At 40.0% G+C, this 14,499-nt stretch overlaps 1 long non-coding RNA gene and 1 pseudogene across 2 annotated transcripts in view; both read right to left on the bottom strand.

The window, feature by feature from the left end:
- Positions 1 to 14,499, bottom strand: part of LOC308648711 — a 627,872-nt gene that overhangs the window by 134,772 nt on the left and 478,601 nt on the right. The window lies entirely within an intron of this gene.
- Positions 6,938 to 14,499, bottom strand: part of LOC308650412 (mRNA decay activator protein ZFP36-like) — an 84,723-nt pseudogene continuing 77,161 nt past the window's right edge. The window contains exons 2-3 of the transcript in view: positions 9,587 to 9,745; positions 6,938 to 7,798 (exon numbers count right to left, since the gene is read on the bottom strand). The product of the transcript in view is annotated as an mRNA decay activator protein ZFP36-like (transcript). The remainder of the gene's footprint in view (positions 7,799 to 9,586; positions 9,746 to 14,499) is intronic.

Here is a 14,499-nt window from a genome sequence, read left to right as displayed (position 1 = left end):
GATTGGAAAGAAGACAGAAAACATGGGCCACCTGTTGTTTTTTAACCTTTGTTATAAAAATAGTCTTCCCCCTTATCTACCTCCCATCTCCACTTATCAGGATTAATGAGCAGCAGTTGTATGCTTTGCTGTCCATTAGAATAGATATAAGGACAGTATCAATTCATGCAGAGATATACTATATATTGTCAGACTTTAACATTTTGTTGTTATGTAATTGCCAATAATGACATTACTGAGGCCACGGGACTATCAGAAAACTTATTACAGACTTAGAACAATTTGGACTCGAATCACAACTGTAGTCTAATTTTTACACATAACCTACCCCCATATACAGAGGTAATAGTTTATGCTTTTGTGAAATGGATAGGATTCAAGGAAAGGAAGTGTTAAGGATTTTAACTTCATGGGTCTTGCCTAGATTTGTTTAGGAGAAAGTGTAGAATCTTAAAAATGCATAGCTGATCCAAGAATTAGCTCTAGAAAGCCCCCTGCAAGAGATCCTCTGAGACTGTGTTTGGCTATTGTCACATATACATACATTTGAATGGCAGGATGCAGGACTGGGGTCTTTTGCCTTGTCCTGGAGGATTCTTTTCATTATACCACCTTGGCTTGGTTTGCTTATAAACCCATGTTCCTGAGAAGTGAGTCCATGTTTACAGAACCAGCACAGCCTAAGCCTCTGTCTCAGAGTGTGCTTGGAATCTTCCTTCCCTCTCATCCCCCACATCTAGTCAGCCTTGTCCAGGACAATTCAACAAGACCTTTCTTTAGTATCTGTGCCTGACACTGCTAGGCTTCATGAATAGTAGCAAGATGGGTTTTCAAATCACCAAGATTCTACTTTCTCTCTTATTTATCTTTTAAATAATATGTGCTGATTTGCTCACTCACATAATTTTTCTAAGCACCCACCTGTGCCCTGGTTCTGGGACACTCACTGACTATAAAGTGGATAACTGCAGACATAGCCTTCTGATTTCAGGGCATCCTCTTCTGCTTGGATTTAGATTTCTGTAATTGACTTTTTTTTTTTTTAACACACTTGGCCACTTTCCTGATCCATCCCACCCATTACCACTGGAGTAATCTTTGAAGAAAACTCTCTGGCCCTATGGAATGCTCCCCTTGCCTCAGGATGAGGGTTACTCCATGGGGCCTGGCATCCTCATTTCCTTATTCACTCATATCCCTTGGCTCCTCTGTGTTAGCCCTCCAGCGCAGCAGGTCAACGTGATTGCTGTTGCCTAAACATGTCTCATGTGCTCCTACCTCTGAGCCTCTGCTCATGCCAGTCCCGCTCCTGAAATGCCCTACCCTCTTCTCCACTGGCCCCAGTCATACCCATCTCTTAAGGCCCAGATTCATCAGTTCCGCATGAAGAATTCCCATCTCATTATAATCTCCTTTTCCTCTAAAAACAAAATGCTTATCATTTCCTTCCCTGAAGGCCATATAGGAAAGGTTGTTCAGAAAGTGGGCTATAAAGTAGTGTTTTCATTTTTGTGTGTGTCAGGGAGTTTCTACTGATAATCTCATGAAAGTCCTAGGCCCTAGTCCCCAAAAGTACATATATACAAATACCTAAAATTTTACATATAAGGAGATTCAGAGACTTGAAATTGTTCATGAATTCCATAGGGTATTCCTGATGGTTGAAGAGGTCTTCTAGAGTCTGTAAGTGTTACTATAGTTGTTTATTCTTTAACAGATCCTGAGAGGATAAAAATTAACATGAGATATACAAACAAAAGCAATCACTATTATCCATGCTGAGTGTATGTTGAGTGACAGAGAAGGAAGAAAGAAAAGCAGCTTTACATTATCTGAGAAATTATCTTTGTTTTGACAGTGATAGGGTTTGAAAGTGATAGGGTTCTGCTTGTTGTCAGCATTGTTTATCCTTTAACCATCCAAAAAGTTGATTTGTCAAAGTGAGCTCGGGACCAATTGAGTTTCATTTCAGCCCTGAAACCCACCACTTCTGCATGAGTAGACCACTTGGTAAGAGGCTTCATGGGAAAGATTTTTCCCAGGAAGAAGATCTACATAATCACTTTTCCTGTATTCATTCATTTTTGTATGGAACAATTATGGAATGTATTTTCATTCAAAGAATAGAGTCTTTTGTTAATAGGGAATGACTGAGGTTATCCTTTTTTTTTTTAACAGAGTGAAATTATTTTCATTTCAATTCTTGATTATGACCCAGGGTCCTTTGTTGTTCTTTATGTGTATTATTGTTTAAGATGAGCAAGTACTGGTGAAAGTATATCCAATGATAAATCTTTCCCAGTCTAAATGCTGAGCTCTGCCATCCCACCTTGAGTGGGTCCAGGGAACAATTGCTTGTGATTGTAAACTGCTGGACACCAGTTTCTCTGGTGCTCTTAATGAAACGTTCACAGTTCAAAAGTATCTCCTTGGAGGGTGCAGAGGGAGGTGCCCCTTGCCTGTAGGATTCTTGCCTCTGTCGTAGATAAATGCAAACATCTGTGGGATGTTTGCCTCTTTTGAATTCCTTAGCAGAAACTTTGTTTTTTTAGTCCCTGACTTTCAAGTATATCTTAAAATATTTAAGTTTCCTAAATATTTAAGATAAGATTTGCTAGAAAGAGCAATTTATTGGCCTTGCCCATTGGAAATGGTTATACTGGGTACTGACAAATAGCATGGAGAACTCCGCTGACATGTGACTTCCTTGATCATCTGGTTCTTGCCAAAGCAGGGAACTTGTCCCCAGATGTTGGCTCTCCAAAACTCATTCTGCTGGCTAGACCATGACAAACTAGGAAGCTTGGTTTTCGTGAGGATTATAGTCTTCAAGTGTCTAATTTGTGGGCAAATAAAGGGAGCCATTAGAATAATAAAACTAACAACTAATGGAAATCCTGAATCTTTTCAGTGGGAAAACAAGTTACCTCGAGTGAAAGGTTAGTATAGTACCCTGAAGTTTTGTATATAATTAAGTAATTTCAAAAGTGAACTTGGTAGCCATCTTGCATATTTTAAAAGAAAATTCCTTTTGTCTCTCATTACAGCTTTAAATGTTTTGAAACTATCCACTACACATAGAGCAATATGTATATTTATCAAAATCAATTAATTTTATAGAAAGTAGTGTCACTAAAAGACTAGTTTACCTTCCACCCTTCACCAGCAAGTATTTATTTTTATTTATTTGTTTGTTTTTATTCTGTAGCACTAGAATAATTTTTCATTTATCAATAATATTTAAATAGTTTCTTTAGTAATTTTTCTCAAAAAAAATTCCCCATCACTTTAAAAAAAAATAAGATCCAGCTTTTGAATTGCTGTGTTAATTAGTGGTGGCTGAACAGAGAGAATAATATAATTTTTCATTGAAGGACTTGAAGAGAGGAATGCTTCAGATATTTACTATCATCTCCCCCTTTCAAACAGCAATCGATGGACTTCCCCCTTTAATAGTTCAGAATTGAAGTGTTCTTTCATATTGCCTTCCACTCCTTTCACCCCTCTCAGTAAGAGATCACAGTTTATTAACCATGTCTAATGGTTATTTTTTTTACGTTTAACTAATTATATGTGATGTTTTTATTTTTTACAGCAGTAAGATAAAGACAATGTTCAAATATTGGATGGACCTCTGCTTCAGTAGGGGTGTTTGTGTTACTCCTGTCAAAATGATTTTTACCTCCGGTAATAAGCATCATGGGTCAGATCACGCTTGTTATAAGCATATGAATTTTTCCCCCAGTTATCTGCATGATACTGAATGTCTGACAACTAAACACTAATGTGGGTGAGGGTTTCTCCAGGGTGATGTTTGGGAAAGTGAGGCACTGAGTCCTTCTTTTGAGGGTATTAAAATTTCACTGAGCAGGAAGAGAGAAGGAAACAGTACCAATTTCCAGAGCTTCAAACAACCAGGTGATATGGTTGCTGTGGAGATGTGTCAGGCACCTGGAAAGTTTTCTAGGTGGTTACATCTTACTAAAAATAAAAAGTACATGTTTACAAATCAAAACCAAATGCAATCTATGCAGGGAAGGATTGTCATGGATATACAAGTGGCCAGTGTAGGAGACACTGAAGTAACATTTACCTTTATCTTAACTGCCAATCTGTGCCCCTGGATTGCCCCAGGCTAAGTCAGAGGGGCTGGCCCTGATATCTTTCCTTTAATTTTGGAACTTCCTTCTAGTCTCTCAAAAGTGAATTTTATTTTAGAGAAGACTTAAAAAAAATGTTTGAAGATGCCCTAAATCATCCCTATTTAGGTGCGGGTCTCCAATCCTTTGTGTTTATTCATCTCATCAGCAAAACTTTCTATGCACGCCCCTCAGAATATTATTTATGGTATACATATATGTATACATTACTGTATATGTATATATTGCTCTAATGATGTATAATGTACATTAATAATCATAACAGGCATAGAAATTTAAAAAGCTTATTCTCCATCAATCACTAATGTTTCTGAGGAATGGGGCAAGTGATACAAGTAGCACCCAGAAAGGCATAATTGATTAAAGAATGTGTCTGTAACATGTGGCCAAATATATATAAAATAGGCATGGATGCATGATTTTAGGTCAAGGTATTTATTTATTTTTATTTAAAGTTGGCATTTTTTAAAATTTTAAAGTAGGCATTTGGGGTTAGGGGAAGGGAAGAGTGAATAATTAGATGTCACTTTTACGAAAGCTCTTTTTCATTCTATTTTTGAGACCACTTGATCTAGGATACCTTGAACATTCCTGAAAGATTTTGCAATAAAATACACTGATTTAAGAAAAAGAAGAAAAGAAAGAGGGAGGGACCCAAATAATACAAATGCAAGATGTATTGCCAGATTTCAGCACCAATCAGAAAATACATTTTGATAATATACAGTAATCATCATCTCACTAATCATATGTTTTTCTTCTATTTGTTTATAACATCATGTATCCAAATGTGTGAATATGTACAGATTTATTTTCTCTTATCTGAGATAGCAAGGGCCAATGCTGGCATGATTTGAACCATGTTTCAGCTGCTTGGGGGCTGACGTTGGACACTGCCTGAGACATTTACCTGCACTTTCTGTTTTACAAACACAATGAATAGCATCTTGCTGATCAAGGGCCCAATGTGGAGGTGGCATTCCAGTTTTTATTTCTGGACCTATGAGTTACTTTAGCACAGTTATTGTTAGTAGTTTATAAAGCCATATTTCAACTTGTACACTTGATTGTAAGATAGATTTGAATTGTGCACTATGTTGATTACTGTATATAAATGTGGAAATTCTGTATATTTGGTCTTAATGCTGTATGTATTTGATGTGTAAATGATAACTAATGGATATGAAAGAGCTTGCTGTGAATGTCTTCATTCCAATTCACTTCCCTTTTGCAAATTTGAATGTTTAAACTTTATACCCATGGGAAAAATCTGAAATTTTTGCATCTAATATACTGTTAAGTGGTGGTCTCTTAGATGATTAGGAGAATATTTTAGTTGTAAGGCTCTTGTATAATTAGAACAAGGTAATGAATTTTTTAGGCATGTAACTTTCTGATAGAATTTCAAATGAGTGTTTTTTTAATGAAGAAACATGGGTCTCTGGAATATACCATCCTATTCTCTCCTGCTTTGACTTTATGCCTAATGTGTCCCTCAGAGCATTGTGAGGAGTGATAACCCTGGTAGAGGAAGAAGAGAAAAGGCAGTGTTGGAGATACATCTTAAGGCTTTTGCTGCTGCTAGGCCCTATAATAGACCAATTTTCCCTTGTATAAATACCGTCTCAAGGAGTTCCCATAGCTTTTAAGTGAAGTAATTATAATTCCCATTTTACAGATGAAGAAAGAGGTTTGGGGAAGTAAATTTGCATAGAGTAACATGGCTAAGATATACACAAAACACATCTTGGGGTCAGAGAGGCACAGAGAGGTTTTGGAAATACAAATCTTTTTTTTTTTTTTTTTAAAGAAAGTGAGAGAGGAGGGGGGGGGAGAGAGAGAGAGAGAGAGAGAGAGAGAGAGAGAATTTTTAATATTTATTTTTTAGTTCTCAGAGGACACAACATCTTTGTTGGTATGTGGTGCTGAGGATCGAACCCGGGCCGCACGCATGCAAGGCGAGCGCGCTATCGCTTGAGCCACATCCCCAGCCCCAGAAATACAAATCTTATATTTAAGTGTCCCACACATAAATGTTTGGCAAGGAACCTCCATGGATAGCTTGGCAGGTCCAGATCTATAGAGACAAATGATTTTTGAAATTGTATCTTAATTTTTTTTTCACAGAGATTACTTTTATTTAAACATTTTGGAAAAAACCCTACAAAAATAGACTTTTAAGATGATATATATATTACTTAATGTATTATTATAGCATACTTACAATAATTATACCAATGTTTCCAATACTACAAAAAAAGGAAAATACAAGGTAAGCAGATGACTCATGATATATAAATAACTATAAAATCTTATTAGAATAAATAAAGTTGTCATAAATAAAGGACCCACTGGCTTGGGAGGAGTGGTTTGGCAATGACTTTGGCTACGTGCTTGTGGAGGGAAATTTGAGCACCAGGATTCTCCCTCCGGGAGGCTCCAATCACCAAATACTGGAACCTCAGGTCTAGGAAAAAAGTGGGAACAGACCATAGGAGCCTACTGTTCACAGCACAAATGATTCCGAGAGAGTTGGACAAGGGAGAGGACTCACTGGTTCCCTCAAATATGCTACATGTTTTTAAGAACACCAGAAAACACTGTCCCCCAACACCATGAGCACTTGAGTTTGCACACTGGGGACCTGCCCAGGGTGGCACAGAGGAGTGGGTTAGTGCATTATGAAATGAGGAGAGAGGGCTGCCTGATTAAATTAGGAATCCCCCAAGTTCCCACAGCACATCAGATCCAGCTGATGTGTACTGGGTAGGCATTTGTCACTCAGAAACAGAGATACAATTGAAGATAGGTGTTGTCCTGGGGCTGCAGGTGACTGAGGTGGCTCAAAAACCTCAGCTTCAAAGACAGGTGAGTCAGATCCCCCCAGGCTTCCACTGCTGTCAGCATATTCATCAGAGTCGGATCCCAGAGAGTGTGCAGAAGGGCTCCGAGCCAGGCCACCCAAGGGCCCCCAGATGCTGCCAAGAGTGGCCCTTTGGCAAGAGGAGCAACAGGCTGGAGTGGGGGTCCCTTTGAGCCACAGGGATCCCAGGGTAGGCAGAGAAGGCAGAAGGTGAAAGGGGAAGGTCCCCAGGTGGTGATGGGGAGCTGGAGGGCAAGAAGGAACATGAGGACTGCGAAGGGCCTGCCAGGTGGTGGAGAGGTTCGGAGGCCAGAGAAGCTGATGCTCTGGAGCAGCACACGGGGGTGACCAAGGGCTGCCAGGTCCTGGTTAGGGTTGTGAATGAAGTGGCACCGTGAGCTGTAGGGACAGCAGCCCTGGAGGTAGAATTTGTGGCAGATTCCGTCTTGTGCTTGGGTGGCGATTGGCCTGGCACAGTTCACCCAGGCCATGGTCAAATTGGCACTTAGCTCCATAGCGGCAGCGCCCGCTCACTGAGAAGGTCTGACACAGCTCAGTCTTGCAGTGGGAGGAGGTGGTAGGGGTGGCAGTAGGCGAAGTGGATGAGGGCGACTGTTCAGGGCCCCGGGTGGGGAACAAGGGGTTTTTAAGAACACCAGAAAACACTAGTTTTCTGGTGTTCTTAAAACTAGTGGGTGGGGGAATCCAGCCACAGCAGTGGCCCTCCATCAGGCTGGTAGAGCAGCCAGGCAGGCAGGAGGTGACACCAGATGGGCTGCAGTCAGATGAGTTCAGGCTCCAGAGTCCAGAGGACTCATTTTCTTCATGGTCGTATGCTCAGCGATAGATGGCAGTGGAGTGCTGAAGTCAGGCTCTGCATCTTAAAATTTGATCAACTAATATTAAAATATTAATTCCTCCCCCACTCCAGTTATAAGAATACCTATTAAGTAGAAAATGAGAGAAACTCCTAACCCCACATTCCAGAGGTGATATGGTTTTTATCCTTGTAGACCTCTTATCTCTCTTGACCTAGAAATCCTAACCATTCAGCTCTGTTTAGTAACGTGGGCTCTAATCAGAAACGGTTTGAGACAAATACACACCTACTTCAACTTTAGTTGGCTCCAGTTTCTCCTCGAATTTGCTTGGGGGTCCTGGTCTTAGGGAGGAGCCCGCTCTCCTGGCCTTTAGAAGTCACTGGAGGGAAGGGGGGGTTGCCTTTGCTCGGGGCTGTGCTCTTAGAAGTGTCAGGATGAAAGCTTTGCTGCCATTTGGTATTGAATCTCTTGAATTTATTTTCATATTTTCGTCCATCTTTTCTCTATTAGGAGAGGCAGAAGAGCTAGTCTTCCTGCCCTCTCAGGAGCTGCCCATTTTGTTTGTAGATGATGCCACTGTCAGCCCACATTAAACACTTCCCAGCTGGGCTGTTGCCTTTTAGCAACAGATTTTTCTTTTAAAAACTGCCAAGGTGAAAGCAGCTTATCCCTTGGATGAAAGGGGACTTTGGAAAACAAAGAGGAAAGAGAAGCAGCTTTTTCCCCCTCACTTCCCTGCTCTGTGTGCCTAAAAGGTACCTGTTCTATTTTGGTGTCAGTGTGCTTATTATGAAGGTGTAGGGGAGTTGTCCCCAGTGGAGGGACTGTTAGGATGGGAGTGAGTGACCAGGGGAAACACACTGGGTAACTCATGCTCAGCAATGTATCCTGCTTAATCCTGGTTCAAAAAGACACCAAAGGCCGCCTCAAAAAGGGGAGGAGAGTCAGAAGAGGACAGCGTGTGGAGCAAGCAGTCCCAGGCCCTTCTCGACCCTGCCTCTTGGTGTGGTTTTATTGCATGGGAGCCCTGTGCCTTCCTTTTCTGTCCTTGCAGGCTGCCCTCCAATTTTAGTTGTTGCATTCACAGGAAGAAAGGAGAAATTCTAGTCCAGCAATGTCGGAGAGTCCAGATTGGCTGGTGGCACAAGCATGGGTAGGGGGTAAGTGAGGAGGAAGGACTCGGGGACCAGACTGTTTGGAAGCCATCCTAGTGAATGAGAGGAGGTTTTTTGAGCAGGGGACTAAAAGATGAAAGAGTATTGTATGCGAATAAGATTTATCCAAGGAAGGCTCTGATGCAGCCTAGTCAGAGAAGAGGCTGTAGCAAAGCAACTGGATTGGATTTCAGTGATTCTGAGTGAGGCCAGAGGCATGAAAAAGGGTAGGGTGGAGAATGGGAGGAGGAGAGAACAGTCACCATGCACAGGGAAATACTGGGACTCCTTGAATGTGCTAGGAGGGAGATGATGCTGGTGATGCTGCTGCCCACTGATGCTGCTGTGGGTTATGGGACATGTGGAAAAGGGGGAATGGGCTTGGGGGGAAAGAGGGATTTGGTTTTAGGCACACTGAATTTGAGGATTCAGTAGGAGATGTAGGACTGGAATTTATGATGGGGATAAAAGCAAAACCACAGCTCTGAAAGGAGAGTTGAAGCAAATGGGATGGAAAGAGAATAACAATTATTAGCAACTTGCATTTGCATAATGTTGAAATGTCTTTTAAGATAATGTCAGAGTTACTCCTGAGACATGTCGCTGGTACCCTCGTATATAAAATGAGGGGGTTGCAGGTGGATCTTTGATATCGTCAAGCTCAAACTTTCTTCCATCCTTCCCTGAAGTCGAATATTGCTGCTCTGGATTCGGATTTCAATTCCTGCTTTGACATTTCTTGCAGCACTAGAAAGAGTTTATTGGCCAAAATCAAGAAATTATAGCTATCATTTACATATTTCTTACTATGTACCAATCACAGTGTTCTTGGCAACTTGCATATATTAACTTGCTCAATCCTCACAACAACCCTGTGAGACAGACACTACCATTGTAATCCCCACTACTATTATTGTCACTGTGGGTATTCATTTCTTTGACAGTGAATTATTGATGGTTAGTGATGGCTAATTTTGTGTTGAATAGACCATGAATAGACCATGGTGTGCTTATATTAAACATTGTTCTTGAGTATGGCTGTGAGGCTGTTTCTGAGAAAGATTAGCACTACAGGAACTGGCGTATTGTAGAAGGAGTTCGAACTGGTCCACGGCCTTTGAAGAACAATGCAGCAATATCTAGGTAAGCTGAAGACATGCACACCCAACACTATTCCTAGATATGTAGCCTAAAGTAGATTGTGGTTGGAAATCATCCAATCCATAAGCATCTGAATAGGACAAAAGGTAGAGAAAGGAGTCTCCCCACTTTCTTTCTCCTGCCTTATTACTTGAACTGGGACATTTAATGTCATCTTCTGCTGCCTTCAGACTGGGATTCATGTATCAGCTCCCCTGGTTCTCAAGCTTCTTTCTGGACTCAGACTGAATTCCACCACTGGCCCTCTTGGGTCTCCAGCTTTAATTTCTTTTGGTCAAGTTTCTCTGAAAAGCACTGGTGTATATAAAGATGAATCAAATATGAGATAAGACATGAACAGAAAATTCAGATTAAATATTGTATGGTTTGGATATGAAGTGTCCCCTGAAAGCTCCTATATTAATGCAGGAATGTTCATAGGTAATATGATTAGATTATGAGAGCTGTAACCTAATCAGTGGATTGATCCATTTGATGGTTTACTAATTTGAATGGACTAAGTGGGTGGTAACTATAAGCAGGTGGGATGACCCACTGGAAGTGGGTCACCATGGATATGCCTTGATTATTATTTATTTTGTTCCTGGCTCCTAACTTTCTCTCTCTGTTTCCTGGCTGTCTTGAATTGAGCAGCTTTTCTCTACCATGATTTTCTTTCATGATGTTTTGCCTTATCTCGGGCCTAGAGTAATAGAGTTAGCTGCCTATGGACTGAGACCTCTGAAACTGTGAGCTCCAAATGAACGTCTCCTCATCTAAGTTGTTCTTGTCAGATGTTTTGGTCACAGCAGAAAAAGTACTTGTTGATAATAAGATTTGGAGTAGACAAAGGGGAATGAAGGAAAGGGAGGGGGGATGGGGAAAGAAAAGAGTGGAATGAATCTGACATTAATTTCTTATGTACATATATGAATATATATCTCACTATCGTGTACATCCATAATAAATTAATAAAAAAATATAGGTAAATGGCAGAAAGATCAATAGAGGGAAGGGAGAAGAGGGTAGGAGAAGGGAAAGGGAAGGAGAGGTAATGAGGACTGAATTAGAACAAGATATATTTCATGCTTTTATATTTATGTCAAAATGGATTCTACTGTCATGTATAAGTAAAAAGAACCAATTTAAAAAAAAGAATCTCCACTTAATGGGAACAAAACAAAACAAAACAAAACAAAAATGCTTTGGACACCATAGTGGATACAGTCTTTCCATCCTGGAAATAGAGAGGGCTCTTGGCAGTGTCCTTTTAGGCTCTGTGCTCCTCTGCCTTGCTCTCCTACCCATATAATACTGCAAATTAACTTGTTTTTCCAAATCATAGCACCTCAGATCTGCCTTATCTCTGGCATTGAAAAAAGAAAACATGTCTTTCTTTGATTAAAAATATTTTCAGAAGACAGAATGGCTAAGAAATGGTGGTCCACACACCACATGATCTGAATTCTAATGAGTAAGTGTAAGGTCCTGCTACAGTTTCATCCTACTGAGACAGCTCACACTGTCAAGAACTTTCTCTCCACCACCAGCATCTTAGATAAGTAGTATTAGCACTGAAGAGCTGAAGGAAGCAACAAGGTGTCCTTAAAGTGTCAGAGTGGGCATGGGAGCCATCTGAGGTAAAGAAGGACCTTGTTTTGCTGCTTGGGGGCAGGAAGTATGGGTTGGTTGTGTGTATGTACCTTATGTCTTAGTATCAACTGAGGGATTCCCTCTTAAAAGCAACGTTCCCATTCACTCAGCAGCTTTCCCCTGTGAGTGGAGTCCTGGAAAACTACATAGACAGATCCCCAGGGATGAAACACTGTGGGAGCTCCACGCCCGGACTTTTGTGGTTCTGTCCTGATTAAATGTTTGCTTTATTTTCTGTTATTGAGGATAGGTATTATTCTCCAGGCAGGAGTTCCTCACTGGCTATAGGATATCTGACTTCTGGTGTTGGATAATTTTCAAGATTTAAAGACTGCAGCAGCTGGAGGTTCAAAGAGGACTGTACAATCCACTTCTCCCCACAGCACGATACATGTGGTAAACGCTCAATAAAGGTTTGTTATAGGAATGGATAGATTCTCAGGTTAAAGACAAATCAAATTGCAAAGAAATATCCAAAGTTTAAAGTTTGATACAACACACTGTGCAAAGGCAGCTAGTAAATTACTCAAAACAAACTACAGGTGCCTGAAATATGGGTAATAATTTCTGTAGGCTTAAGTGGTTTATGCAGTCCTCAGCATCCCTTGATGGAATTATAGCTTCATAATTCAAATAGCTCCTGTTTTTTTTTTTTGCACACATATACCATGGTTCTGAATTCCAAATTTTGACCATGGCTGGCACCATGTTTTTCTTCAACCTGTACCCTTACGTTGTCCAATACATTCTTTTGTTGGCAGGTTTGGTGTTAGGTGTCTTCACCTCTGATTACCAAAACACATCACAATCAACTATTTCTTTGTGTTGGATGGAAATAATGAGACTATCTACATTAAGCTGTTTATGGATTTCTTTTGAAATCTTTGGAAGTTTATTCCTTTTAGCTATCAGTTTTTGTAACCTATAGGATGTGGAGTAAATTAGTGATGGATTCTTTCCTTAATTAGTAGCACTAAAAAACTTAGATTGATCTCTGCATACAAAGATGGAGGGTAAAATTCCTGGTTAATAGGAGATAACTCACTTTATTTTACTTTTTCTTTTGCCTTCTATGACTTTTTCCTGATATTAGAAATTTGAATTAATAGGGATACATTATTGTTTTTAGTTTTCTCCCTATGCTGTCTTACATATGTAATTAGTAGCATAAAAGCAGACATATCAAGTACAATTATAAAGTAGATCTATGGGGGTTGTTTTCCCCTCTGATGATAGATAACATTTCAGGGAAGCTTACTCTTAGAAAATGAAAGGCTGGAGGGATCTCTTTTAGTTCCTTTAAATGTTGTGGTTCCACTATTATACTATTATAGTCAAGTGTAGTCATCAAAACTCTGAATTGCATTCGTATTGAACCCGGTTCCTGCTTTGCTTGGATCTCCATCAGAAGAAGAGAATGGTACTTTTCTTTCTTCTATCAAATACCTCCTACCCCTAATTGCACCCCATATATGTATTAATTAACCAGTGCTTTTGACACTTCTAGAGTTGGAAGAGGAAGGAAGAGGAACTTCAATAGCATGTCTAAATTACCTATCACCAAAATGAGTATAGATACTTACAGGTGACACTCTTGTGGGTACTTTAATGAGCCTTTGGGAGTCTCCCTAGTACTAGAGATTTGTCACCCAGTAGTGCTTGTAAAGCATACAAATGCACCTCCTCTCGCTGATCTTTTATGACTCTACCACTCTTCCAAAGTTCTCTCTTTGGAAAATTCTAAGATAGTGCCATTATCTCTGTCTCTCTTTATGTTAAAAGATAAGCTTAGCCAAAATTTTGAGCGCTTCATTAAGCCTCACTCACTAAATTTGAGATGATTGGAACCCCCTGATCCTACCCCAGCCCTCACCCACCTCTGCTAGACCTGCTTAGGTGATCCATGCTCTCTCCAGGGAGACTGGGATTCATTGGTGCCTTATTGACTTAGGGCCTTAGTTGAAGGTGAGGTCACAGACCCAATTTTACATCCTATAAAATGTAGCATGTACCCGTGAAAGAAAGCCAAATAATTTTCTAAGTGGACTAATGGTTGTAAGATCACTGATTATCTCACTTAAACGGGAGGTCTCTGGTATCTTTTTTCAGGCTCCATGTGAGAGGAACTAAGGGCTCTGCTCCAATCAGCTCCATCTTATCTCTTCCTTCTCTCAGGCTCCTGTTTCTTCCTTTATCATTGAAAAATAAGATAATGAAAATTAGTCTACTAACTGGTTAATGTGGCCATGCAATTTGTCTCAGAAGTGAGATTCTGAGGTATCCTGAAGATATTTCTTTAACATGTAGAGATATTTCCAAATGTTCTTTTCTTTTAATAACCTGGAATGAAACTAACATCCACATATAAAAATCACAATCAATCATATAGTCAACCAATCAATAGATATTTATTGCTCATCTCATGTTATATTTTTATTTGTTTTTGTTTTGTTGTGATACTGAGAATTGAACCCAAGGGTGCTTTTCCACTGAGTTACAGTCCTAACCTTAAAAGCTTTTTTAAAATTTTTTTATTTTTATTTTTTTATTTTGAGACAGGAGCTCACTAAGTTGCCAGCACTGACTTTGCCCTTGTGATCCTCTTGCCTCAGGCTTGCAACTCACTGGAATTATAGGCATTTGCCACTGTGTCTGGCTTTGTGTTTTATTCTGTGTTAGTGATTTGAAGGAACTAAATAAGATCATTT

This window comes from Spermophilus citellus (assembly GCF_964194105.1).
Source record: "Spermophilus citellus genome assembly, chromosome: 5".
Taxonomy (NCBI): Eukaryota; Metazoa; Chordata; class Mammalia; order Rodentia; family Sciuridae; genus Spermophilus; species Spermophilus citellus.
This window is presented reverse-complemented; position numbering and strand designations above follow the sequence as displayed.